The following is a 26,568-nucleotide window of genomic DNA, read 5'->3' as shown; positions in this document are numbered from 1 at the left end:
TCTATCTTTTGGAGTTGATTTTGTCTGAGGCTGCTCTGTGCGTGCATTTGCAGCTGTCACTATGAATGAGTCTTGTGTAAGGTGTGTAAAAAAGTAGTCAAAGTCTTGTGGAGCAGGGTTTCTCAAAACTGAATCACCAGAATGTTTCAGAGGGTCTCATGGTGGCTCATGCTGCTCTGGTCCCACAGGGTAGGCTGGGCTTAGCTCCCTATTCCAAGCGTTGTGATGCTCCTGGAAGGGGCCAATGCGCCCCTGGGGGGGGGGGGAGGAATGTGCTCTGCATGCTGCCTCTCTCAGAAGACACCGCCCCCTCAACTCCCATTGGCCACAGTTCCCCATTCCCAGCCAATGGGAGCTGCGGAGGTGGTGCTTGAAGGCACAAGCAGCATGCTGAGACCACTGTTCTCCCCCTTGCCCACCAGGGCCACAGGGGCATGCTGGCTGCTTCCAGGAGGGGTGTGGAGCCGGGGCAGGGAGTCTGCCTTTGCTACAGCCCCACTGCGCCGCCGGAGAGAATGATTGACAGGGAACCTCACTTAGGGTCTATGGGAGCCACCACTGGCTCGCAGGCCTGGCAGTGAAGAACACTGGTCTACATTTATACCCTTAATTGTCTGACTGGTGAATAAGGGAGACAATGTGTGTGAGAGGGTCTTTTATTGGACCAACTTCTGTTGGTGAGAACGACAAACTGGTTCAATAAAAGATATTATCTCACCCGCCTTTTCTCTCTAATATTCTGGGACTGACATGGCTACAACAACACTGCATACAACCATGGTGAATAAGGTTACAGCCTTAAGAGAAAGTTTAGAAGTCTTGAAAGCAACTTGTCTACTAACAAAGGCTTTAGGTTCTAACTCTAACCAAGTAAATTACAGTGATGCAAAAATGGTGCATATATTCAGGAAAAGATATAGCTAAGGGAGAAATTACCCAGGAACAGGACAGAGTAAAAGGTGGACCAGGCAGCTGGATAGTATATCTAGTACAGAAGGGAATCAGACTTCTAGCCCAAGATTGTAGGGGAAAGGAAAGGAAAGGAAAGGAAAGGAAGATGAGGCAGTGAGGAAGCATGTGCAAGGAAGAAGACAGGAAGGGCCAACAAAGAGCCAGATGATAAGAGTTACTCTCCCTCACTGAGTCATTCAGACACCTAAAATTTAGGCTTTTTTAAAAAATCACACCACATTATGAATATGATAAAAGTAAAATGTATAAACCTTAATATAGACATTTCTTACATTTTATTTCCCATTTATTATTTCTTTGTCTTATTCTGTTGACCCCTATAATACTCTTTTCTCAAATTCATTTTCCTTTCTATAGTTTTCTTAACTCCTTTTATTTTCTGTCTTACAGAGACTATATCTTCCCATTTTCTCTCTGATCCTTTTCCATTCGTACATCCATAGCCCTGATCTCTTTAGTGTCTCACTTTCCCTCACTTTTTCATAGTTCTTTTCAAATACCGCTTCCTCTTTTCCTCCTCCCTTTCCAGGGTCACCTTTTTCCCTCCCATCTTCTTTCCGACTATTGCTTTTCTCCTTCCCTAGCTCTTCTTCCTTCCCCTAAGCAAGTCTTCTGCTGTAATATAAGGTAGGGGAAGTCAAGGATTTTCAAAACTTTCCACCAGTCCCTCATTGTAGCCTTGTTTTACAGGATTTGGTGCTTTGATTAACTCAGGGAGAGCGTAAGGACCTTTGGTATCCTCCCACCTTTAACTTGTAGTGCTCCCATAGTCTTGCATTCAATGAGTGAGAAGATCTTCAAGGCCCTATCATCATGTTCATGTTTTGTAGATTTTAACTCCTATAACATTAACATTTTACAATGGAGTTCTAAGTTTTTTGAACAAATTTTGGTAATTTCCAATGATACTTCGTTCAGAACAGAACCAAATAACTGACTCAGAGACGACGTGCTCCGCAGATCCAGGCCTCGTTCTACCGCCCATCTACATCTAAGCCACAATTTTGAAGTATTGGTCGAGGGTATGCATGACCTTCCCACACCTATAGCACCAATGCATACCCCATCCCACACTTTTGGTCACCGCCTACGCCCATTTTACCATGCTTGTGCTGCGATAACTACAGACCAATGGGTATTGGAGATCATACCATCTGGCTACACCATTCCTTTTCATAACCATCCCCCCCCACCCTTCCCTACTCAGGGACCACTCTCACGAACACCTTCTGCAACAGGAAGTAGACCACCTCCTACTGCTGGATGCTGTAGAACCAGTACCACACCAATACCAAGGGAAGGGTTTTTACTCCAAATATATCCTGACAGAGAAGAAAGGAGTGGGATGGAGACCAATCTGAGATCTCCAAAAACTCAATAAGTTCGTACACAACCACAGGTTCAAAATGGTCACCCTGGCCATAATAATCCTAGCGCTAGACGGGGGGACTGGTTTGCGGCCCTCGACCTCCAAGATGCACACTTCCATATTACAATATATCCTGCCCACAGACGGTTCCTGCGGTTCACAGTAGGACCCAACTATTACCAATACAGGGTTTTTTCTTTCGGCCTATCTGCTGCTCCCCAAGTATTCTCAAGAACACTCGCAATAGGAACAGCAGCAGATTTATGACTCAAAGGAATCATAATCTTCCCCTATTTCGATGATTGCCTGCTCAAGGGAATGGCATACAATGACAAGAAATGGCATACATGGTGAAGACCACAATAGACCTGTTTTACCAGCTAGGTCTACAGATAAACAGAAAGAAATCCACCCTAGAACAAACTCAGCGCTTGGAGTTTGTCGGCGCCAGCCTCAACTCCATACAAGCCAAGGCAATATTACCAAACTGCAATCTCATTTCCACAGTGACTGTCAGCCCACAAACTTCAGTGAGGACATGCCTTCAGATTATGGGACATATGGCAGCTACAACTTTTGTAGTAAAGTACGCCAGACTCCATATGCGCTATCTGCAGCACTGGTTGAGCACGGTCTATGCACCCAGCAAACACTTTCTCAACAGATGAGTAACACTACGACCAAGGGTCATCCTCTCCCTAAAATGGTGGACACAACCAGGGAATGTATGCTCAGGGATTCCCTTTCAGCAAGACCCCCCCATCAGTGACTATCATAACAGACACCTCCCTGATAGGCCCAGGCGCCCACTTGGGTCACCACAATATACAAGGCAAGTGGTCCGTGATGGAAACCCGACTACAAATCAATCTCCTGGAACTCCGTGCAGTACTTGCCGCCACTTCCTCCCACTCATACGGCAGACCTCCATCTCTATTCTTACCGACAATGTGGCATGCATGTTTTACATCCATCACCAAGGGGGAGCCAGGTCTCACTCGCTATGTGTAGAAGCCATGAACTTATGGAACTTGTGCATCCGCAACAATATAAACATCACAGCGTCAGACCTACTGGGATGCCAAAACACTACAGCTGACAATCTCAGCAGGCACTTCTCACAGCAACACGAGTGTGAAATCCATGACAGTGTTCTCAGCATGATATTCCGAAAATGGAGTCATTCAGTAATCAATCTGTTCGCCTCAGCGACAAATCACACATGTCCAGTCTTTTGCTCCAGGGCAGGCCTGGCGCCGGGATGGTTAGGGAATGCCCTCCTCATCCAGTGGAATGCATTGCTCATGTACGCCTTCCCGCCAATACCACTGATCCCACGGGTTATCCGCAAGGTATGACTTGACAGAGCATACATCATTCTCATTGTCCCCACATGGCCCAGACAGACTTGGTTTCCGTACCGGTCACGCCTAGCAGTCTGTGCCCCACAACGGCTGTCCTTATGGACGGACCTCCTGTCCCAGAACAAGGGCTTGACACTCCATCCAGACCCAGCGAAGCTCCAACTCAAAGCATGGCTCCTATGTGGTTCCAACATGGGAAACTGAACTGCTCAGAGAAAGTGAAACAGGTGTTACTAAATAGCCATTGCCTCACCACTATCTTGGTTCCGGTGACTCGGATGCATCGCATCGGATAGGTGAGTGGCAGCCTGTAAGTCCCTCTCCCCAACAGTCTGCGCAGCTGCTTGGAGGGGGTATCGCGAACTCTCGTGATGGTAGTTGCGGGTTCTGGCAAGCCAGGGTAAAGGATTTTTTGGATAAATGGATAAGGGAGAACCAGGGCCCATACCAGGTACAGGGGTCAACCTGGGATGAGATTAAAAAGGAAATGGAGGAAGTGTTAGGGGACCCAGAGGTATGGGGGGTGGCTGAGGAGCCCACCCTTCTTGGTATATGGGTAGTGGAAGAAGGTCCCTGCCCATGGGGACTGAATGCCTCCCAGGGTAAAGAGGCACTTCAGTCTGCTTGAGAGGTTTGAAGTAAGGACAGCATTACGGGAAGCTGCCAGGAATCCTTCAAGTTTGGTGCTGCTTCAGCAAGGGCTGCTAAGGGTTGTAAATTAGTTAGGGGTGGTGAAAGATGATTTGGCACAAAAGGGTTTATAGTCAAAAGCAGAGTTAACAGACGACCTTTAGAGACTGGAGCTGGGACTTGGTCCTGGGGGAGTGGAGAGAAAGAAAAAAAAAAAGTTTCAAAGTGCAACCTGCCTTTCCATACTTGTTTTTCTGAAGTTTTAATGGAGGGTACTTTGGATACTTATGTGAGATGTCAAGAAAGAAGTTTTTGTTTAATGATAAAACCCAGTTCTATAAATGTAACTGTATGTGCAACTCTGTGCAGTCACATTGGATGGAAGCTTGGTAATTAAATTATCCAAGGGGGTCAGGTCGAGTGGCTACTACCACCACTATGCTTCTGTCCCCAGAAGCGTTTACAGCTATTCTGAGGGAAAATGGGCCCTTTTCCCACAGAAATGGTCTATAAGGGACTGCTGCAGGCAGCAGGCGGAGAAAGAATCTGATCAAAATTATTTGACTTTTGGGTAATGTAATCAAAATCACTAAAGGATGGAAGGGGTTTCTATTGGAACTTAACTTGGCTGCCCCGGTTGTGTCTAGTTGTACAAGATGGCAGGGTAATCGGGGTACAGTTGTGTAAAAGAGTAATCACAGTGCAAGAAATGTTAGGCAAAAGAGAATTTTGTGTGGTAAAAGGAAAAGGGGAGGAATGATGGGAACACTGAGCCTTGGGGTGGCTCTGGGGGATCAGATTGTTGCTTTGGTGGGTGCATGAAAACTCTGTGGGCATAGGCGAGGCAGTTACACCTTGTGTAAAATTAATATGGCTAATATAATGTTATGGAGGTTAAACTATATGGAAGGAATGTGCATTTTCCCAGGACGTGTGGAGTGTCTATTGGAGAAGGGGTAAAACAAATGCAAATAAAACATGGTACTCAATTAAAATCCTATTAGTGCTCCAAAAAAGGCCACAGTAGGTTGTGCTTTCTTTTTCAGATCTCTGTGTGATTTGGAGCAGGAGATGAAAGTAATCAGAACTCTGGTGGAAGTAAAATGCTTCCCTTTTAAGACAGTGTCTCAGCTGCTAACAGCTTTGGATCCAGAAGCAAGCTAGTAAGCCTCTGTGTAAATGCAAATTACCTAGCTGACGGGCACAAAGGAGCTGCAAATAATGAATACATCCGGTCAGCAAACAAGCTACTAGAAGACTCAGATTATGGCCCTCCAGGAAAGGGAGCTGAAAAAACAAGTCAAGCCTGAAAATAAGGGGGACAGGTTAACCTTAAGGGGGTGTGTCTGTGTGTGTGAGCTATTACCTGAGAATAAACTTAAAGCTTGGTACAGCAGAGAAACTATTGCAAACTTGGTCTGTTGTACAAGAGGGGAAACTGAGGTACACCACCTCATGAATTTCATAAATGACCAGTGAGTGGGGTAATTCACTAGCCTGACTATAGAACAAAATAAGGACAGCCTGGAGGTAATTCTTCTGTTTTTCCTGCAATTAGCAAGGAAATTTCTAAAAGAAAGTGGTATTATTATTAAGCAATAGTCTGTCCCCACCATGGGGAAGGAAATTGTTTCTTTTGTTTTTCAGACACTCTACAAGCAAGCTGGCGCCAGCGGGAAAAATAACCCAGAATACCATGGATCTGTGTTTTGTGTTTGTCTGTGGTGTTTGTCTTGTTGCTAGCATTGCTGTGTTTTAATGAACAGAAAATCTCATGACATGGGTGGGGGATGGCTTCAAAAGGCTGACCTTGGTGGGAAGATGTGTATGGGAATGCAAATTCTCAACTAGGAGGCCAGCACTTGTGTAATAGCTACCATGGTACCTGGAAATGGAATGGCAACTAAGGTGGCCCCCACAAGCCCTATGGAACTAATGAGAAGGGGAGGAGCTCACTGGGAATCAATGGAGGGGTGTGTAAAATAACGTAAATCAATAGAAGATGTTTGGATGTGCCCCTCTCCTCTGACTATAGAGGAGCAGGATCAATGGCCTATGCAAGGGGTGGACAATTGGGTGTACTGTGTATAAGGTGTTTTGCTGGGAATGTACATATTACTGGGGGCACAATTACACCAGCCCATAACCAAACTACTCACATTTACATGCTACTATCTGGACTTTGGTGCACAAATGGATCTGTGAATCTTATTGCTGTGAATAATCAAACCAGGGCATACTGTCTGATTCCATACCAAGTGGTCAAGCTGGTTTGGACAATATCCCATTTCTCTGTGAACATTCAATGGATTTATGATATGGACAAAAGCAAGCAAAACCTGCAGGGGCAACTGCCAGCAACTGGACACATCAGATCGTGACCCTGTCAAAGGAGGAGAGGCAGTGTTTTGGGGGTGTCTCGGATGTTGGACCTTACTGCAGTGGTCAGGACTCGGTGTTGCTGTGGATTTTGTATTGTTAACTGTACTTGTGTTACGTTGCATAGGGAGATAACCTATAAGTAATGTAGTAAGCCCTCCAAACCCTACAGTGTACTAGACAACCCGGACCCAACCTTCTCGGGCCCGCTATAATGGGAAGTCTGGGACACTAATTGGAATAGGTGTGGTATGCTCATACGAGAGAAGGTGCAGGGCACTATACTACACAAGGGGCAGTGGGACAAATGGAATATCGACACCTTCAACCTTGATGCCTGGCCCTATCAGGAAATGTGTCGCCATATGTCCTATGCTTTTCCAGGGATACCTGGGCAGGAGGATCCCAAAAGAAAAGAAAAAAAAAAAGGGGTGGAGTGTTAGGATATAGATATTCAGGCCTGTCTGTAAAGGCCTATACTCTAAGAATTTAGGTGTATTCTTATCACTTGGCTAATTACAGAGGTATAAAAGAAAGAATCAAAATCACTGTCTGCTGGTATAAGGGTCTTCTCTTACTGTGACAGTCTGAGGCCCTGTTCTTAGCTAAGGCCTTTGGCTAAGCAGCAGAGGCAGCCATAAGCTGGGAAGCGAACAGTCACATCCTCACATCCCAAACTAGTCACATTGAAATAAGGTGCTATTGGGCTGTTAGGAATACACTCCTGTCCTGATAGTGCCTATCACCTCCAGAGAAAGGGAAGTGCCTAGAAAATGTAAAAGGAAACTTAGTTTGATAGCATCCTGTCTGGCAAGAACTCACTTATCAATAGCTGGGATGTGAAATCCTCACTTCTGTATTGTTTTGTCATTATAGTTCCCACTTTGCTATTGTTTGTATGTATAATCTCTGTCTGGTTCTGTGATTGTTTCTGTCTGCTGTATAATTAATTTTGCTGGGTGTAAACTAATTAAGGTGGTGGGATATAATTGGTTACATAATCATGTTACAATATGTTAGGATTGGTTAGTTAAATTTCAGGAAAATGATTGGTTAAGGTATAGCTAAGCAGAACTCAAAGTTTTACTATATAATCTGTAGTCAATGAGGAAGTGAGTGGGTGTGGGAGGGAGATGGGAACAGGGAATGGGGGTAAGGAAATTGGAATCATGTTTGGCTAAGGGCAGGAATGGGAACAGGGACACAGGTGTAAGGCTCTGTGGTGTCAGAGCTGGGAAGGAGGATACTAAGGAAGGAAACTGGAATCATGCTTGCTGGAAGTTCACCCCAATAAACATTGAATTGTTTGCACCTTTGGACTTCGGGTATTGTTGCTCTCTGTTCATGTGAGAAGGACAAGGGAAGTGAGTGGGTGAAGGAATAAGCCCCCTAACACTAGGAATACTTACCGCCACAGGTGAAGAAGATTCTCCCTTTGGTGCCAGCAAAAACAGCTGGACGCGACCAAGGCACCTCTATCTGTGATCCTAGACTACCTACTAGAACTGAAGGAAACGGGGCTAACCATAAGTTCTATTAAAGTACACCTGGCTGCCATCACAGCCCCCGCACGGGCAGATAGAAGGGGCTTCAATATTCGTTCACTCGATTACATGGCATTTACTAACAGGTATTACAGAACATGTTCCCAGAAGTATGCCAACCTACGCCACCATGGGATCTCAATCATGTGCTCAAATGTCTCACAAGACCACCCTTTGAACCTCTAGCAACCTGCTCTCTCTTACATATGTCAATGGAGGTCGCATTTCTGGTGGCAATCACGTCTGCAAGATGTGTCAGCGAAATAGGGGCATTAATGGCTGAATCACCATACATGGTATTTACCAAAGACAAAATCATGTTACGTCCTCACGCAAAATTCTTGCACAAAGTGGCTACACATTTTTATATTAACCAAACCATACACTTACGTGCCTTCTATCCCAAGCCACATAAGGATTCTCAAAAAGCAACGTTACACATGCTAGATGTCAGATGGGCTGCAGCCTTTTACTTGGACAGAACTAAACCATTTTGCGAGTCACCAAAACTATTAGTCTCTACAACAGAGTGAGCCAAAGGCTCTACAATATCGACCCAGATACCCTCCAAATGGGTCTCTTCCTGTATTCAAACTTGCTACTGTGACAGTGCACCCCATAAGGTTTTATGGAAATATGCTTATGAATGTATATATGACATAACTGGAATATGTTTTATACTACGTACGCCATGTAACATATCTCTGTAAAGGTTATGATATACTGAATTTATTCCTCCTATTTGTATGTATGTATCATTTCTGTGTTCGAAGTTATGAATATCAGCTGTGTACTTGCTTGATTTCTAAGTAGCCTTAGAAAAGCATTTGATCAGCTTCTTGAGAAAGGAATGTGCAAGTTAAGTGCCCAATCAAGAAACACGTAATGAACAATGGATCTTGGAAGGCTCCAATCTACATAAGAAGTCTACTTGAGGACGTTCAAGGTAGCATGTGAACCATGGCTGCTACCTGAGTCATGCTTGGACATGTGACTTGCCCATGTGTCTCCAAAACTCCTTCTTGTAGCTAGCATTCTACACAGGGGGAGGGAGAGGTGACCACCCACAAGAAAAAGTCTATTTATACCCCAGGGAGACCCCTCCATTTTATCTTCAGCTGGCTCAAGAGAAAGCCTCTCCACCCCAAAGGTTACCTGAAAGAAACTGGGACAAAGGACAGTAACTACAGGGGGTGTGAGTGATTGCTGGACCCAGACTAGAAGGAGACTAGTCTGTAAAAGAAGCTTACTAGAACATCTCTGAGGGTTAGGTTTCATCTGTAATCACTTTCTTACCGTATTAGGCATAGACTTGCATGTTTTATTTTATTTCACTTGGTAATTCACTTTGTTCTGTCTGTTACTACTTGGAACCACTTAAATCCTACTTTCTGTATTTAATAAAATCACTTCTTACTTATTATTTAACCCAGAGTATGTATTAATAACTGGAGCGGGGGGAGAAACAGCTGTGCATATCTCTCTATCAGTGTTATAGAGGGTGAATAATTTATGAGTTTACCCTGTATAAGCTTTATACAGGATAAAACTGATTTATTTGGGGTTTGGACCCCATTGGGAGTTGGGCATCTGAGTGTTAAAGACAGGAACATTTCTTAAACTGCTTTCAGTTAAGCTTGCAGTTTGTGGGACGTGGTTCGGACCTGGGTCTGTGTTTGTGGCCGGCAAGTGTGTCTGGCACATCCAGGCAGGGTTCTGGAGTCCCAAGCTGGCAGGGAAAGCAGGAGCAGAAGTAGTCTTGGCACATCAGTTGGCTGCCCCAAGGGGGTTTCTGTGATCCAACCTGTCACAGCTACCACCTACATAACAAAGAACCCCCTGCAGGCATCAGATCCCACTCAACATGAGTCATGGTGACACCGATCGCATTCTAGAACAATGTCCCCTTAATAGACATTTGTAGAGCTGCAACCTGGACTTCAGAGCACACTTTTGCAAAGCATTACGCTATCACGCAAGGCCTTATTTCAGATTCTATCGTTGGCCTCACAGTGCTCTCATCATAACTTTATACATAACTCTGAACCCCTGCCACCCCTGGTGGGGCACTGCTGTACAAGCACCTAGAGTGGAGTACCCATAGGGACACCACTTGAAGAAGAAGTTACTCACTGTGTGCAGTAACGATGGTTCTTTGAGATGTGTGTCCCTGTGGGTGCTCCACTACCCACCCTCCTCCCCTCTACTTCGGAGTTCACACAGCCGAGCTCTGCAGTAGAGAAGGAATGGAGGGGACGATCAGGGGTGTACGTGCGATAGGAGGCACCAACAGCTGACCGAGACAGCTCCTGTGCACACTCTTCCTCTGACCAAGTACTGCTGCGAAAAATCTCCGATCTCCGGCGCATGGACTCACCGACACCTAGAGTGGAACACCTTCAGGGACACACATCTCGAAGAACCATTATTACTGCACAAGGTGAGTAACTTCTTCTTTAAGCTTTCAAGATGCTACCAGCACCCGTACCGACTTCAGCAGCTTTATCCAAGCAAGCTCTGTTGGCTATATCTACACTAGTTCCATTGAGTCTGTACCGCTCTTGTCTACTAGTGTGTTTACATCTGTTTCAGTGCCCTCAACACTGCAAACTTTCTTGGTGGCTAGAGACTTACTATGTCTGTTGGTTCTGGATTCATATACATTATATCACATGGTATCTGTTACAAACAAGATATTGGTAATGATGCCTAGGTACTGGCCAGGTCTTTTCATCCTAGGCAGCAGTCATCAATATCAGCTACTTTAGCAGCATACTTTGAGTTGACATCAGAGTGCTGAAGCTGGGGCATATGTCCCTGGTACCGAGACTACTTTTGACTCCAACTGGGACTGCTCCTCCATTTCCAGAAGATTATATATCCCCTTCAGAGTTGGATTACAGCAGGCAGGCTTCAACAGCCAGATCTTTCCAATACCCTTACGCTACCACTTATGCATGTCATTCTTCACTCACATTGGATTGTTATTCCTCTAGAGACATTCCTATCTGGTGCCCAGTGCCTTTGACAGTGCAACATTATGATTATCCACCCTGGCCATAGTGGGCTTCATAAACTGGCTCTCAGGGCACTAGCTCACCCTGAGCATCTCTTTTGAGACCAAAATGTCTGTCTCTGGTTCCAGTTCATCCTAGGAAAGAGCCATTTCACCTACCTCAAGCACAAATGCCTCATTTGGAAGCCACAACCAAGATGACAGACAAAAGGATACCATGGAAAAATCTTCTCATGTATCATCTTTGCCTGATGAAGTGATCAATCCTGAAGCATCCTCACCTCCACCAGGATTTTAAGATTCCAGGACTACTAATAAGAAGGATTGCTAAAACATAGGAGATTCGGTCCAAAGTTGTACAAGAGAACCCTCATAAACTCCTGGACAAACTGCAGGCCCTGGCTTCAGGAAGGGTCAACCTTACAGTCAGTGAGACCCTCCTGGATCCTGCCAAAGCTTTATGGCATACCCCAGTCTCTTTGTCACCAACAGCAAAGTGTACTGATAGGCACTACCAGGTGCCTCCACAGCAATTTTCTCGACCTTTTTGGGCTCCGGACCCTTTTGTAAATATTGATGGCCTGTCATGACCCAGTAAGTAGGCTGGGGGTGGGGTGTTGGATCCTGCTCCCCTTGGTGGAGGATGTTGCAGAGCCAACCCTGCACTGACTCCACTGCAATGGCTTATATGGCTCCAGTTCTGCAGGGCTGGCTGGGCTTGTCTCCCTACTCCAGGCTTTGTGACCTCCAGAGTTGCAGCACTTTTCTGGTTTAGCCCCAACCCCCAACGGGGGTGGGGTAGGGGTGTCAGCTTGTCCAAATTTGTGTGAGTGGCATTGCAACCTGATGCACAGAATCATGGTGCCACTCACTCAAGTTGGCCAGGTGGCCCCCCCGTCATCATGATGGAGGTGTGGCTTGGACTAAAACCTGAGTGGTGCTGTGACCCTGGAGGTCTGTCTTACTGAGACTATATCTTCCCATTTTCTCTCTGATCCTTTTCAATTTGTACATCCATAGCCCTGATCTCTTTAGTGTCTCACTTTCCTGCACCCAAACATGCTGCCCCAGCCTAGAGTCCCCTCCTACACCCAAACTCCCTCTCAGAGCTCGCACCCCTAACCCTTTCCTGCACCCCAAGCAATATTACCAATAATAGTAATATTACCATGTCAACCAACAAAGAACTTGGAGTGTTCAACCATCTGTGTCAGGTATGCATTCAAGCATCTGTGTCGGGTTGATGTGGCTCTCAAATTGAAGGTTTTTTGCCAAAATGGCCCCCACTTCAAAAGAAGTGAAGAGCATTGCTCTAGATAAACATAGTCAGCCACCTCAGCCAGACAGGTGGTGAATATTCTTGGGATTTTTGGCAGCCCAAAGGGTAGAACCTTGTAAGTGGAAAAAGCAAGTACTTGAGATTCCAGTAAGGCTGCATCTGTGACTTTTATTGAAATGTAAAGATCAGCATCCTTTAGATTGAGAGCACCATTCCTATCCTGGGATGTAACGGAAGGAATGTGTGCTAAAGCCACAACACAGAACTTTTCTTTTTCCATGTGTTTGTTTAAATTCTTGAGGTCCCAGATACGCCACAGGCCCCATTCCTGTTTGAGGATGAGAAAATATTGTGAGAGGAAGCCCTACCTTCAAAACTCATTTAAAATCACAATTTCCTCTAAAATATGTTGTTAAAAAGGCATCTGAAAAAATATGGGGGAAAGAGACTAAAGGTGGTGCATAGATATAAACTGACTGACATTGCCCTTTTCCACAATCTTGAATACCCAATTCTCAGTGGAGATGGCTTGCCAGGCTATTACAAAGTAGAAGATCTGTCCCCAAAATGCAATAAAACAATCTCTCTTAAAACAAGTTTGAAGTGAGGGAGCCTACCCTAGAGTCTACAGTTCCACTCAGTCCTACTTCTTGTTCGGCCAATCACTAAGAACAAACAAGTTTTTTAAAATTAACGGGAGATAACGCTGCCCACTAATTTACAATGTGGCCTGGAAGTGAGAACAGGCATATCTTGACTTTAGTAAAGCTTTTGATACTGTCTCACATGCCTGTCTTTTCAACAAACTAGGGAAATGCAACCTAGATGAAGCTACTATAAGGTGGGTGCAAAACTGGTTGGAAAACCATTCCCAGAGAGTAGTTATCAGTGGTTCACAGTCATGCTGGAAGGGCATAACGAGTGCAGTCTCGCAGGGATCAGTTCTGGGTCTGGTTCTGTTCAATACCTTCATCAATAATTTATATAATGGCATAGATAGCACACTTATACGGTTTGCAAATGATACCAAGCTGGGAGGGGTTGCAAGTGATTTCGAGGATAGGATTATAATTCAAAATGATCTGGACAAACTGGAGAAATGGTCTGAAGTAAATAGGATGAAATTCAATAAGGACAAATACAAAGTACTCCATTAAGGAAGGCACAATCAGTTGCAGACATACAAAATGGGAAATGTCTGCCCAGGAAGGAGTACTGAGGAAAGGGATCTGGGGGTCATAGTTGTGGGGGAAATTGCTGTTAACCTTGCTGTTGAAACTGACCCCATCCCATTCTATGGCAAAATCTATGCACTACATGCAACATATGTAAGAGCTGTAACGCAAGAGGCCTACAGGCCTGTATCCTGTAAGACTTGGCTTAAGCTAAAGCATTTACATATGCTAGCTTGTAGCACTTGACCCAGATAATGGACTAGGTCAATCTCTAACTAGAAAAGAACCAAAGGGCCTCCGGAAAAGTCCCTAGCTGTCCATTATATTCGCCCTCCACCCTGCAAAAGTCCCTAGTCAAAACACTGCCACAGCAAACCGCAGATCTTGATAAGATCTTGATAATAACAGTGCGTGAGCACTGTGCTAATTATGAAACGCCCTTCTATTAATTCTTTATAAGGCTTTATTAATAATGCTCAAGTGGTAAGGAAATGTATAATTTGCTTTGAATTTGGACCTATATAAGTTTGGTATTATAGGGGCAGGGCAGAGAGAGATTAGGGTGGCACCTGCGTGTGACCATCTCTGTCTCCTTCTCCCTGCATGCTTGTATTCAATAAAGGACCTCAGAGTGTTTGAACCAAACAGATGGTGTGACTCGTTTTGCACAACATAGTGGACCACAAGCTAAATATGAGTCAACAGTTGCAAAAAAGCTGTTGCAAAAAAGCCCGAACATCCTTCTGGGATGTATTATCAGGAGTGTTGTAAGCAAGACAAGAGAAGTAATTCTTCTGCTCTACTCCGCACTGATTAGGCCTCAACTGGAGTATGGTGTCCAGTTCCGGGCACCATAGGAAGGATGTGGACAAACTGGAGAGAGTCCAGAGAGGAGCGACAAAAACGATTAAAGGTCTAGAAAACATGATCTATGAGGGAAGATTGAAAAAATTGGGTTTGTTTAGTCTGGAAAAAAAAAGACAGAGAGGACATGATAACAGTTTTCAAGTATGTAAAAGGTTGTTACAAGGAGGAGGAAGAGAAATTGTTTTTCTTAACCTCTGAGGATAGGACAAGAAGCAATGGGCTTAAATTGCAGCAATGGAGGTTTAGGTTGGACATTAGGAAAAAATTCCTAACTATCAGGGTGGTTAAGCACTGGAATAAATTGTTTAGGGAGGTTATGGAATCTCCATCATCAGAGATTTTTAAGAGCAGGTTAGACAAACACCAGTCAGGAATGATCTAGATAATACTTAGTCCTGCCATGAGTGCAGAAGACTGGACTAGATGACCTCTTGAGGTCCCTTCCAGTTCTATGATTTGTATGGCACTTTTGTAGCCTGCACTGCATATGTGCCAGATATGCTAAACATTCATAAGCCCCTTCGTGCTTTCGCCACCATTCCAGAGGACGTGCTTCTATGCTGATGACGCTCGTTAAAAATATGTGTTAACTAAATTTGTGACTCAAGTCCTTGGAGGAGAATTGTATGTCTCCTGCTCTGTTTTACCTGCATTCTGCCATATATTTTATGTTATAGCAGTCTCCAGTGATGACCCAGCACATGTTGTTCTTTTTAAGAATACTTTCACTGCAGATTTGACAAAATGCAAAGAAGGTACCAATGTGAGATTTCTAAAGATAGCTACAGCACTCGACCCCAAGGTTTAAGAATGTGAAGTGCCTTCCAAAATTTGAGAGGGATGACATATGGAGCATGCTTTCAGAAATCTTAAAATAACAATACTCAGATGCAGAAACTATAGAACCTGAACCACCAAAAAAGCAAAATCAGCCTTGTGCTGGTGGCTACAGAGGATGACTCAGATGATGAGAATGAACATGCACTGCTTTGAATCGTTACTGAGCGGAACCCATCATAAGCATGGACGCATGTCCCCTGGGATGGTGGATGAAGCATGAAGGGACATATGAATCTTTAGCGCATCTGGCATGCAAATATCTTGCGACACTGACTACAACAGTGCCATGCGAAAACCTATTCTCACTGTCAGGTGACATTGTAAATAAGAAGCAGGGAGCATTATCTCCTGTAAATATAAACAAACTTGTTTGTCTGAGCGATTGGCTGAACAAGAAGTAGGACTGATTGGACTTGTAGGCTCTACAGTTTTCCATTGTTTTATTTTTGAATGCAGTTATTTTTTGTACATAATTCTATATTTGTAAGTTCAACTTTCATGGTAAAGAAATTGCACTATAGTACTTTTATTAGGTGAACTGAAAAATATTATTTCTCGTTTTTTAAAGTGCAAATATTTGTCATCAAAAATAAATATAAAATGAGCACTATACACTTTGTATTCAGTGTTGTAATTGAAATCAATATATTTGAAAATGTAGAAAACATCCAAAAATATTTATATAAATGGTATTCTATTATCGTTTAACAGTGCAATTAATATTTTTAATTGCATGATTAATTGCGATTAATATATTTAATCGCTTGACAGCCCTAGTACAAACATTTTCTGACGCAGATTTATTGGTGTTGACAACATAACTGTAAAAATAGCTTACAATATTAACACTGAAATCATTAGTTTCAGAGTTAGTATGAATGTGGCAGTTTACACCTCTCCAAGTTATTGTTTCAGAATGTCTGCAGGTTCAGGAAAAAACAGTATATTTGTTACACATGGCACATATTTTCAGGATTACCTCCACACCCTTAAGAGCTTGAAACAATCTTTTTATATTTATATATGAAACAATATATGAAAACCTATATTCTAGAACACAATCCACTAGAAAGGTGTGGTATAAGGTGGATTGCGCAGCAAATTCTATAGCCTCATGTAAGACACAGAGCCCTAATTATGAAATGTATGTATAAGACTGGCACATCTGGGTGCCAGTAACATAGGTTCAGAAATGTCACTTAATGCCCTAAGAGAGAGGAACAGTTTCTAAAAATGTCCAGGATAAGCATTTGAGCCAGAAAGGCTGCAGAGGATGCTTGCAATCTTGTCAAATGTGTTGTCACTCTGCTTGGCAGGGTAACATTTGCAATATCATAGCACAAGCAAATACAGGAGGTTATCCATAGCAAAATCTTTTGAGAAGTGACTGGGATCCCCTTCAGCCTATCTGTGACAGCTATGAAGACAAGCAGAACTGCTTGGACCTGTCGAGGTAGAATGCCAACTCACTTCTGACATACAGAGTATGAAGCCACTCATCTTTATTTGAGTGAGGTTTCAGAAAGAATGAAGGTAAGTAAATCACCTAGTTGATATGGAAGTTAGTCACCACTTTCAAAACAAACTTTGGATGAGGGCACAGGTAAACCTTATCTTTAAAGAAAATTGTATAAGGAGGGCCAGACATAAGTACATGTAGCTCACCTATCCTCCTGGAAGAAGTAATGGCCACTGAACATGCTACCTTCACTGAAAGATGTAACAAGCAGCAGGTAGCTAAAGGCTCAAAGGGAGACTGTATCAGCTTTGACAATACCAAGATCAAGTTCCACAGGGGAAATGAATCTCATACCTGAGGATACAACTGTTCCACGACTTTCAAAAATCTTATTGACATCTTCTTAGAAAATACAGAGCAATTATCAACCTGAGGGTGGAAAGCTGAGATAACTGCTAGGTGGAGTTTGATAAAACTAACCATCAACCCATGTTGTTTTGGGTATAACAGATAGTCCTAGATATGCTAGATTGAAGAATGGATTGGCGAAACTCCAGATTTTTGGGACCAGACAGAGAATCACTTCCACGCAGCCAGGTAAGTAGTTAGTCGATGGCCTCCTACTATATAACAGCACATTCTGAACCACTTTTGAATAAGACCCTTCTCAAGGGTCTAGCAATGGAGCATCCATGTTTTTAAATGGAGCGCCTGAAAAATGGGGTGGAGTAGGCAGCCATGGTCTTGAGAAATTAGGCCAAGAAAATTAATGGAGGAGAGGTCCATCAATGGCTACTAGCCAAGATGGTCAGGGATGAAACCCCTACACTCTGGGTGTCCCTAAACCTCTGAATGCCAGAAGCTGGGAATGGACGACAGGAGATGGATCACTCAATAATTGCCCTGCAATGTTAATTTCCTCCGAAACATCTGGCTCTGGCCACTGTCGGAAGACAAGATACTGGGCTAGATGAACCATTGGTCTGACCCAGTATGGCCATTCTTATGTTCTGGATGCAATGGAAGTGAGCTTACATCGAAAGGGACAGAAAAGTGAATAACCAGTGCTGCTGAGGCCAAGTTGGGGCTACAAGCAGTACTTCAGTATGATGTAGTTTGATTTTCAGCAGAAAACCTGTGAAGGAGTGTGATCACTGGGAAAGTGTACAGAAGCTTGTCCACCCAGGGCAACAGCAAGTGTTTGTGAGGGAACTTGGACTGTGACCCTGAAGGGAACAAAACTGCTGGTACTTCCTGCTGGTTCTCATTACAAGCAGGTTCACATGGGGAGTCTCCCACAGTTGGAAAATAAACCTGGTTATACCTGGATGGAGACACCACTTGTGGTGACTCAGATGATTGGTGTAGATGATCTGCAAGCTCATTCTGCATTCCCTGGAAGACAAGAGGCTTTGAAATTGATCAAATTGGCAATGCAAAAATCCAAGAGTTGGACTGCCTCTTCTCAGTGCAGGGAAGAGTGGGTCCCTCCCTGATGCTGAGATACAATATTGCCGCTGTATTGTCTGTGAGAACAAGCAGCGTTTTTCCCCCTTGAAATGGGAGAGGAAAGCCTGACATGCCAGTCAGCTAGCTCTAAACTCTCTCACTTTTATGTGTAGAATCAAACCCATTGTAGACCATAAACCCTGCATCTGCAGAGAAGCAGATGAGCCACCCAACCCAGAGGAGATGCATCCATCACTAATGTCAGTGAAGACTGAGGATGGACAAAGGGAATACCTATGCATATGTCGACAGGGTTTGTTCACCAATCTAGAGAGCCTAAAATATGAAAGGTGTGACAAAGTTCCTCCTCTACCTTGGTGGGTCTTGTACTTATTGGCGGATTTGCTCTCCTTGGAGCTTCACAGCAGCCCTCAGTTTGGCCATTTTCATGAACCCACAGTCCAGGTCAACTCCTCCTGTGTCTGACCAGGAGTTGGGAGGTTTGGGGGGAAACCGGGCCTGCCCTCCACTCCGGGTTCCAGTCCAGGGCCCTGTGGTATGCAGCTGTTTAGAGTGCCTCCTGGAACAGCTGTGCAACAGCTACAACTCCCTGGGCTACTTCCCCATGGCCTCCTCCCAACACCTTCTTTATCCTCACCATAGGACCTTCCTCCTGGTGTCTGGTGATGCTTGTACTCCTCGGTCCTCCAATAGTATGCATTCTCACTCTCAGCTCCTAGTGCCTCTTGCTCCCAGCTCCTCACACACACACCACAAACTGAAGTGAGCTCCTTTTTAAACCCAGGTGCCCTGATTAGCCTGCCTTAATTGATTCTAGCAGCTTCTTGATTGGCTGCAGGTGTTCTAATCAGCCTGTCAGTCTTAATTGTCTCCAGAAGATTCCTGATTGTTCTGGAACCTTCCCTGTTACCTTACCCAGGGAAATGGGACCTACTTAACCTGGGGCTAATATATCTGCCTTCTATCACTCTCCTGTAGCCATCTGGCCTGACTCTGTCACAAAGGGCTCCAACACCACCAATCAGAGGCTGACAGTTTGGTAAGAATATGGAGCCCAGCCAACCTTTTAGTTTCCTGAGGCATGATCTGGAATGCTGGACTACATATGTACAAGAGGTCATATGCCCCAGAAGCCTCATACAATTCCATGCTGTTGTGACTGGATGAGCCTTGAGATCCAAAATGATGGACTGGATTTGTCTGAAATCTTGATTTGGAAGGAAAGCTCTGGCTTGAGTAGAGTCCAGGCCTGCCCCAATAAACTCTATTCTCTGAACTGGGGAGAGGATACACTTCTCTCTGTTAATTAACAGCACCAGCGCATTGAAGATTGCCTGGATAAGAGTTACACTGGGCAGTACCTGAACCCTGGGCTGGTCTCTCTCAAGCCAGTTGTCCAGGAAGGAATAGATTTGCACATCTAACTTCCTCAGAAATGCAGCCACCAATGCTATACATTTTTTAAAAGTCCAAGGAGTTGCAGACATGCCAAAAGGCAGCACAGTGAACTTGTAATGAAACTGGCTTACCAAAAGCCTGACATACTTCCTGTGGCACTGATAAATTGCCACATGGAAGTATGTGTCCTTTAAAATGAGAGTGGCATGCCAGTCTCCAGGATCCAGGAAGGGAATACTGGAAGCCAGCGTGACCATGTCAAATTTCATCTTTTTCAGATATCTGTTGAGTTGATGCAGGTCTAAAATTGGTCTGAGACCTCCCTTTGCTTTCAGAATTAGGAAATAGTGGGACTAAAACCCCATCCCCCTGTGACACTGTGGAAACTCTTCTATGGCTCCCACCCAGATGAGGACCTAATCAGGAGAATGGTTCTTGAAGAAGGACAGGGAGGGAGGGTGGAAAGAAGGGGTAGAAACAAATTGAAGGGTGTATTCCACTTCCACAGTGCTTAAGGCCCATTAGTCTGAAGTAATTAGGGACCAAACACTTAGGAAGTGGGATACACAGTTTGCAAACAGAAGGTATGAAGAGACTTGGATTATAGAGACTGCTATGGAGTCTTTGACTGACTCATCAAAATGTTTGTTTAGTGTCCCCAGGATGCCTAGATGAACCAGGAGCTGCCGTATTAGAAGAAGAGGTTGGCCTGCACCTAAAACTCCTACTCTTTTTCCTTGTTAGGTCCTGGCAAGGCACAAGAGTTGGGTATTGGTGAGACTGCTGAGGACGAAAGTGTTTCCTAGTCGGGGCCAATGTATATATGCATAATGACTTTAGAGTTACCCAGAAGTCCTTTAAGCCATCTGCACCAAGAAGAGGGAAGACCCTTCAAATGGCAAGCCTTGAATAGTCCTCTGAACTTCTTGGGGCAGCCCCAAAGATTGCAGCGAAGAGCACCTGCACATAGTGATGGCAGAGGCTATGATCCTAGTAGCTGAGTCAGCCGCATCTAAACTGGCCTGGAGCAAAGTGCTGGACCAATTTCCCTTCGTCCACCAGTTAAAGAAACTCTTGCTTAGTATCCTCAGGCAGCTTGTCCTGAAATTTCAATGTGGAGTCCCAGATGTTATAATCATACTACCCTAATCAATTTTTCTTACAAACAGGTCAAGTTTTTGGAATCCTTTGACTTAGGGGTAGCCACTTGTTGCCCCTAGGATTCCCTGTTGTTGGCAGCCAAGACAACCAGTAACCCCAGAGGGGAGTGGGAACACAAATGTTCCAAGTCTTTGGAGAGAACATAGTATATATGATCAGCCCTCTTAGATGTGGGTGGAAATGGCAAGGGAGTTTGTCACGAGGTTTTGATGGGCTCTAAAATCACCTCATTGATTAGTAGGACCATATGAGATGAGTCAGTTGTCACCAGAATACCAATAAGATGATCGGACAGTTCTATAACCTTCTCCACATGGATATCCAAGGCCAAGGCAACTCTTTTTAAAGCTCCTGGTTAGCTCTGCAGTCATTAGGTATGGGTGTGGTGATTCCCAAGGGAACTATTTCATCTGGGGAAGAGGAGGATGAGGCCAATGCACGTTAAGAGCTGAACCTCCTCTGATAATCAGATAGCTGGATCTCCGTGATCCACTTCCTTGTGCTTGGTACTGGGCCCAGCCAACCTCTGACTCCGAAAATGACTCAGGGACTGGTGCTAATATGAAGATAGGTCATTGTCATTGGCTTTCCTTTTGACAGTACCATTAGATGAGAGCTCTGAAATGCAGGAGACTGATGCAATTCTCAGTGCTGCACTGAGGAGGGCGATGCAGTGTGGTCTGGTGATATTGGAGGAGCAACTTTCTGCACTGCCAGGTAAGACAAACTCCAGTCCTTCAATGCCGAAAAAGCCTTCAGTGTGGACAGAACCGTAAGTGTCTCTGAGCAATGAGTAAGAGAAGAAGGTAAGAAGAAGTTGAAGGTACCTTGTCACACCCTGGACTGAATGGTGCCTGCCCTGGTGCCAGAGTCCACAATAAAGCATTAGCTGATGACTGAGATGAGGCGTGCTTCAATTTTGACTGCACTCTACTTGAGCCTTTGTCCCCCTGCTTGGGAAACTTAGAAACCGGCAATCTTCCTCTCCTGGTCACATCCTTGGAAGCTATGTTTCTTCCTCTGCACCAGGAAGGGTGAACGGTGCATGGATTTGGCCAATATCAGAGGAATGTTTCTCACAGAAGCTGAAGTACTCGGCACATTCTCCAAATGGGAAGGCTTTGAAGGTAGTCTCAGAGCAGCCTCCATCAACAGAAACTTCAGCCTGGCCTATCTGTCTTTCTTGATCCTTGGCTTAAAGTACTTAAAAATTTGACACAGATCCCTAATGTGAGACTCATCCAGACACTTTAAACAGAGTGTGGGTCAGTCATGGGCATCAGTTTGGAACATGAAAAAAAGGGCTTGAAGCCTGGTGACTGAGGCATTCCTTGGTACTGAAAAATGGAACCACAAGCCAGGTATGAAAAAAAATCACTTTTAACTCAACTAAAACTTATCCTGCTACCTGACTAACATTAAAACTATACCAATGGGGAACTATTTACAACTAAAAAACATGCTGAGAGAACTTGCCAAGACAGGACAGTTTTCAGCAGCCGTTGTTGGTGCAAGAAGGAACTGAAGGAGTTGAGGGCAGCCCTACCTTTTATACCAAGAAGCACACACCACGTGGGTCCTGCTGAGGGAAAAAAATTCTAACAACTCTACATGAGGCGCACACACACACATACCCCCCAAGAGTGGAACGCACATGTGCAATCACTCAAAGAAGAAAATACAGTTTCTTCAGCCATGCCAAACCCGTGGGGGAAAAAACGCAGAAACTGGGCTTGGTTTTGGCTTAACTGGCTTGTGAGTTGCTTGTTGGCTAGTTTTTGGCTTGGAGCTTGTTGCTTGTTTGACTTGTAGCTTGTTGCTTGTTGCAGCTTGTTGCTTCTTCTTTTTGATTGGCTCCCGGCAAGCAAGGGTGGGGGCGTGGGGGAGCAGGGGCAAGGGGCAAGCAGGGGACAGAGTCAGGGGTGCACAGCGAGCCCACCACAGTCCCAGGGGGACTCTAGTCACATAGAGTGTTGGGGTTCTTAGGGATTGGCTCGTTTAGGCCTTGTTTTGAAATGGGATTAGCTTGATTTTTGGCTTATTGTGAAAGTAACGGTGCTTATTTACTGCACGAAAGTTGGCAACTGTGAATTTCTTGTGTAATCAAGATACCAACAGTAGCCAGAAATACATTCTTTCATCTTTAATAACCACAGTAATGAGTTCTGAAGGACCCATGATTGATCACAGTCTATAAATACATACACGAGGAACAAAAATTTTATAATAGACTTTTCAATCTGGCAGACAAAGGTTTAACAAGATCCAATGGCAGGAAGTCTGTGGTAGACAAATTCAGATTGGAAATAAGATATAAATTTTTAACAGTGAGGCTAGCTAACAACTGGAAATATTCACCAAGGGTCATGGTGGATTCTCCATCACCAAAAATCTTAGAATCAAGATTGGATTTTTTAAAAAAAGATATGCTCTAGTTCAAAAGGAGTTATTTTGGAGAAGTTCTATGGCCTGTGTAATATAGGAGGTCAGACTGCAATATCCACAATGGTCCCTTCTGGCTTTGGAATCTATGATTGGTAAAAATGCCCCTTAGAGAAGAAAAGATAAAGCAATTAATATGGAAAAATAACCTTAATAATAGGTGTAAGTAATAGCTGTATGCTGATAGCCCAATTAAGTTGATGTACTACACCTAAATCTTTATTTAGGTTATATTATACTGTACTTACCTTGATGGTTTAGATTTTTCATCTTTCACATTGTAAACCCAATCAGATAACAATTTCTTACAGGAAACTAGTAGTCCTTTGCTTTCCCAATATGTCTTTACCTCATGAATGTTCATAAATCTAAGAAAGAAAGATGTCATCACACAAATGCATACTACTGGAAAATAAAGCTATAATACATACACAGACTAGATCCTCAAATGATGTAAACTGATATGACGAGATAACTGGCTCTGTGGATGAGGGGAAAGCAGTGGAAGTGTTATTCCTTGACTTTAGCAAAGCTTTTGTCACTGTCTCCCACAGTATTCTTGCCAGCAAGTTAAAGAAGTATGGGATGGATGAATGGACTATAAGGTAGATAGAAAGCTGGCTAGATTGTTGGGCTCAAAGGGTAGTGATCAATGGCTCCATGTCTAGTTGGCAGCCGGTATCAAGTGGAGTGCCCCAAGGGTCGGTCCTCGGGCCGGTTTTGTTCAATATCTTCATTAATGATCTGGAGGATGGCGTGGATTGCACCCTCAGCAAGTTTGCAGATGACACTAAACTGGGAGGAGAGGTAGATATGCTGGAGGGTAGGGATAGGATACAGAGGGAGCTAGACAAATTAGAGGACTGGGCCAAAAGAAATCTGATGATCTTCAACAAGGATAAGTGCAGAGTCCTGCACTTAGGACGGAAGAATCCCATGCACCGCTACAGACTAGGGACCGAATGGCTAGGCAGCAGTTCTGCAGAAAAGGAGCTAGGGGTTACAGTGGACAAGAAGCTGGATATGAGTCAACAGTATGCCGTTGTTGCCAAGAAGGCCAATGGCATTTTGGGATGTATAAGTAGGGGCATTGCCAGCAGATCGAGGGACGTGATCGTTCCCCTCTATTCAACGTTGGTGAGGCCTCATCTGGAGTACTGTGTCCAGTTTTGGGCCCCACACTACAAGAAGGATGTGGAAAAATTGGAAAACGTCTAGCCGAAGGCAACAAAAATGATTAGGGGACTGGAACACATGACTTATGAGGAGAGGCTGAGGGAACTGGGATTGTTTAGTCTGCGGAAGAGAAGAATGATGGGGGATTTGATAGCTGCTTTCAACTACCTGAAAGGGGGTTCCAAAAAGGATGGATCTAGACTGTTCTCAGTGGTAGCAGATGACAGAATGAGGAGTAATGGTCTCAAGTTGCGGTGGGGGAGGTTTAGGTTGGATATTAGGAAAAACTTTTTCACTAGGAGGGTGGTGAAACACTGGAATGCGTTACCTAGGAAGGTGGTGGAATCTCCTTCCTTAGAAGTTTTTAAGATCAGGCTTGACAAATCCCTGGCTGGGATGATTTAGTTGGGGATTGGTCCTGCTTTGAGCGGGGGGTTGGACTAGATGACCTCCTGAGGTCCCTTCCAACTCTCATATTCTGTGATTCTATGATTCTATGTAGCTCCATCAAAATCAGTGAAGCTACACCAATTTACCCCAGCTAATGATCTGGTCCACAAGGTCAACTGAATAGAGTTTTCATAAATATAGTATTAAGACCAAAGTATTGTAATCAATTTTATACTTCTATTTAAATCCATGGAATTATATACAGACCAAATTGTGCACTTATATTTGCATGTGTTTCCCACTGAAGTAAATGGAAACGTTGTATGTACATTCAAGGGCAAAATATAAAACATTCCGTTTTTAATAAGTACCTTGGTATGATATCCACAGACGTCAGTATCCAAGAACTTTTCTCTGACTATTACTGTGTGGAAGAATGGTCTTGTGGCTAAGGCATCTGGACAGGGTCTCAGGAAACCTAGGTTCAGTTTCCAGGCCTTTCACAAACTTTCTGTCTTATCTTGGGAAAGTCAGTTAGAGTAAAATTTTCAAGAATGCCCCCAAAAAACAATGAGGCGTCTGGTGGGACCTTAAAGACTAACAGATTTATTTGGCCATAAGCTTTTGTGCGTAAAAACCCCACTTCTTCATATGAATGCCCCACTGATTTTCTGTGGCACTTAGGCTCTTTGTTTACTTACAATGTAAGTTGTTCAGTAGAAGAACTATTTTTTACTATGTGTTTGCACAGCATCAGCACTACTGTAATATCAGTCATAAGTAAAGCTGCAAGTTTGTCATGGATTACATGACTTTCCAGGACATTCATGCAGCTCCGGCCGCTGCTGGGGCAGTCTTGGGACACCGTCCCACTCCCAGCAGAAGGAATTTGGGTGTGAGAGGGGCCTTAGGGCAGCGCTTACCTTGACGGGGGACTCCCTAGAAGCAGTGACATGTCCCTCCCTCCCTCAGCTCCTAGCTCCACATGTTGCCTCCGTCCATGGGTACTGCCCTCACAGCTGCCATTGGCCGCAGTTCCCGGCCAATGGGAGCTGTGGACCCAGTGCTTGGGGTGGGGGCAGTGCGCAGACCTAGGAGCTGAGGGAGGGACATGTCCCCACTTCCAGGGAGCCACAAGGAACCAGGTAGGGAGCCTGCCAGCCTTCCCAACCCCCGCCCCCCAGCACTAGTGGTGGGGGCCGGCCTGTGCGAACCACAAGATTTAGTCAGGGATATATAGTACAAGTCATGGACAGGTTCCAGGCAGTGAATTTTTGACTTTTACTAAAAATACCCATGACTACAATGTAGCCTTAGTTATATGCAACAGCATTTGTAATTCACTACCATCCACTCCAGACTAGATTATTGTAATTCACTGTATCTGAATCTACATATGAAAGAAATGCAAAGTCTCCCGCCACTTGTGCAAAACATAGCTGCTGCCTCCTCCACAGGTTGGACTGCTTTGAACATTCCCCCCTTATAATTTGGACCCTTCACAGACTACTTCTACATCCAATGTGCAGCTTTGGTCTTGATCTCAATCTTCAGACCCATTAATCAATCAGTTCCCAGTTACGTTATTTATCTTGGGTACTTATATGGCCTATAATATTATAGGAACTGTGGACCTC

The sequence above is a fragment of the Eretmochelys imbricata genome, chromosome 6 (assembly GCF_965152235.1).
Source record: "Eretmochelys imbricata isolate rEreImb1 chromosome 6, rEreImb1.hap1, whole genome shotgun sequence".
Classification (NCBI taxonomy): Eukaryota; Metazoa; Chordata; order Testudines; family Cheloniidae; genus Eretmochelys; species Eretmochelys imbricata.
This window is presented reverse-complemented; position numbering follows the sequence as displayed.